Raw genomic sequence first — 3,350 nt, forward strand, 5'->3', positions numbered from 1 at the left:
GGATCTATTCAAAACAGTTTAAGGTTATAATCCTAAAATACATCTTTATCGATCCAAACGTGGGCACGCCGAGAAGTACACATGATAGTTACTATTTATCAAGCGCTTACTATATACCACTCCATATATTATCTCACTTAATCCTCGAAACATTCCTATGAAGTAGATATTATCACCCTTGAGTTACAGGGGATGTAAAAGAGTTTCTCTTTAATGGTATGCATAGAGCCAAAAAGCTGGTAACAGATGCTAAAATCCAAACCAAGTTAGACTCTAAAGCCCATGTTCTTTCCACTGATCATGTTCAATTTGCAAGGAAAATATCCAATACATGTAACCTGAACCTAGGTTCTAAAATTAGTAGCAAAGAGCAAACAGTTATGCTCTCACTGATAAGGCAAGTGTTTTTGGCTTTCAACAGTTTTTCCCCCCTTTTTTAAAGTTAAAAACATTTTGTCAACATTCTATAAATACTATTAATATTAAGCTTTTCAATGAGATTTCAAATGATGTAACTACTCCATTGAATTGCTAGTTTGTTCTCGTTTAAAGCTACACAGGACTTTTCATGAATATGGCGCCAAAAGCAAGGATGGAGGCCCCTGCTGCTCCCAAAAGCGAAGCCAAAGCAAAGCTTTGAAGGCCAAGAAAGCAGTGCTGAAAGGCATCCACAGCCACAAGAAAAGGATCCGCACGTCACCTACCTTCCAGAGGCCTAAGACACTGCAACTCTGAAGGCAACCCAAATGTCCTCGCAAGAGCACCCCAGGAGAAACGAGCTTGACCACTATGCCATCATCAAGTTCCCCCGGACCCCGAGTCAGCCATGAAAGAAGACACCACCACACTTGTGTTCATTGTGGATGTCAAGGTCAAAGCACCTGACCACACAGGCTGTGAAGACGCTGTATGCCTTTGATGTGGCCAAGGTCAGCACCCTGCCCAGACCTGATGGAGACAACAAGGCGCATGTTCGACTGGCTCCTGACTATGATGCTTTGGATGTTGCCAACAAATATGGAATCATATAAGCTGAGTGCAGCTGACTAATTCTAAATAGTCTTTTCACCGAAAGTAATATATAGTCAAAGCTACACAGAAAAGAATCATCAAGAAGTAACAAGTCAATTTCGTATTTTAGTCACATAAACACAAAACACACATGGGGCCATGAAGAGATTTTCTCTGCCTTGAAAAGGTGACTGAGTTCATCCAGCACATACCAACATAACATCTTATCCTCCAAATTGGGTACAATTGTTGATCAAGTCCCATAACCTGCAGGTGTAGGAACCAACACATCTCACGTGCCTCAGGTCTTTCCCGGGCAGCACTGTTAGTCCTATATCCTGGGAACTCCCTCAATCCTGGCAAAATCTGGGGGGGTTGATCACGCAGATTACCAGATAAATGCAGAGTTAATGTCTTCAACGAAACATATTAAAATGTGGGCAATTCATACTAAACTGGATGTGAGCATTATCACAAAGGTGTGGTATCAAGGTATTTGGGTAGCTAAGTCAAAAGAATGATAAAGCACTATATAATACTGGTTACCCAAGAGAAAGTTGCTGAGAATATAAACATATCATTCTTCATGGGATGATATTTCATATGTGCACCAGTATTAACATTCACCCGATTTAAAAATGGGCTCCAAAGAGCACACCTTCACAATGCCATTTATCTAATATAAAACTGAGACACTAAATGGGGGAAGAGAAAGCAATCAACACTCATCCAAGATTTTTAGGGTATTTCATCTCTGGGAAACATGGAAAAGGTCTAATTGTGATGTCTCAATTTGGGATAGCTGATAGTGCTAAAAACCTTTTTTAGAGTAGAAACAGGAAATCTCTTAAGTAGTGATAAGAGGGGTAGGACATAGGTACAAATTCTCTATGGTTCCCTTCAACCTGAATAATGTATGATTCAAGTCATCACTGTCTGCCCCCTTTATAGGTGAAGCCAAGTAAGACTAGAGAGTACTGTGACATTCCAAGGCTCCAGCTCTGGCTGGTGATGGAGGCTGGACTATATATTAGCCTTGCTCTCACTTTAATTCTGCCTACCCACTCATAACCTAAAGAACCTTTGGGCAGCATGGGAAGATACACGACATTTCACCTCATGTGGGGTATTTTACTTAGTGAGCTCATAAATAAATTGGCCTCAAGTTTTAAAATAGGAAATTGAGGGACCTCCCTGGTGGCACAAGGGGCTAAGTCACAGCACTATGAAGCTAGCCGCAGCCACTGCAGCACAAGTTCGATCCCCAGCCAGGGAGGTGACCCACATGGCGCAGCAGACCTCTCCTGTCTCACCCACTGCTCCCCTCAGCAGTGTATTTCAGTCATCCACCTGTTCTATTCCCTAGTCTGTCTCTGATGAATCCTCTCACCCCCTGCACCTTTGGCCTATACCCCAGTTCTTGTATGCATAAATAAATCTTTTAAAAATAAATAAAAAGGAAATTGAGACCAGAAACTCTCTAAGGTATCATTAGGTATTTCAACCATACAATGCATACTAGTCTGAAAATCTATATATATATATATATATAGGGGGAGAGAGAGAGAGAGAGAATTTCTTTGCATGAATTCTATAAACAAGACAAAGGCATGAACAATGTGACTTGAAAAGAGAACAAACATCTTCACAGTTTGTAGTCTGAAGAAACCTCAAAATGCAGAAAACAACTTTCAAAAGAAATTATCACTGTTGCCCAGTTGTCCTAAGCGTCAAGGTCTTGTGAACAATACAAACAAGCATCTGACCAATTAAAGAGTGCCCTAATGATAGGAAGCTTGGTATTTCTTCATTCTGACAACTGTATTTTTGTAACAGAAATTACAAAAGAGCACACGTCTACAGGCATTTATTAGCTGGATCCTTCTAGGTTGTCGTCTTTCAATCATGATTTTCAGTTTATGCTGATCCATCTATATACCAGCCCTGTGCCTCCATCACTAATGGCACTGACCACTTATAGCCAACAGGTTTAAGGGTGCAATCCATGGCTCTGATGCTTACCAAAGCTTGCTTATCCATACCCACCCTAGTGTGGCTGCCCTGGTACCCATCTACCAGAGACAGTAGTAATATAATCTGTCACAGGCCAGGGCTGCAGTGCAAGGGAGTTTAGGCAAATCACTAAATCTCCCAGATTCTTGGTTTCCTGTTTTCCTCAATCTGTGGAATGGGATTAATATTTTTACATATTTCATGTCTATAAAATCAAAACAAATACATTTTAGAAATACTTGAAAAACAAATATATTTTAGAAATACTTTGTAAATACCAAAGTTATATTATTTAAGCAGCTGAGCTGGCAAAAGGCAATGCTGAC

At 40.4% G+C, this 3,350-nt stretch overlaps 1 pseudogene across 1 annotated transcript; it reads left to right on the forward strand.

Moving 5' to 3' along the window:
* Nucleotides 1–568: 568 nt before the first annotated feature.
* LOC311168586 (large ribosomal subunit protein uL23-like) lies at nt 569–1,031 on the forward strand (annotated as a pseudogene). Its single transcript has one exon. The product of its transcript is annotated as a large ribosomal subunit protein uL23-like (transcript).
* The last annotated feature ends 2,319 nt before the right edge of the window (nt 1,032–3,350 follow it).

This window comes from Talpa europaea, assembly GCF_964194135.1.
Source record: "Talpa europaea genome assembly, chromosome: 3".
NCBI classification, from domain to species: domain Eukaryota; kingdom Metazoa; phylum Chordata; class Mammalia; order Eulipotyphla; family Talpidae; genus Talpa; species Talpa europaea.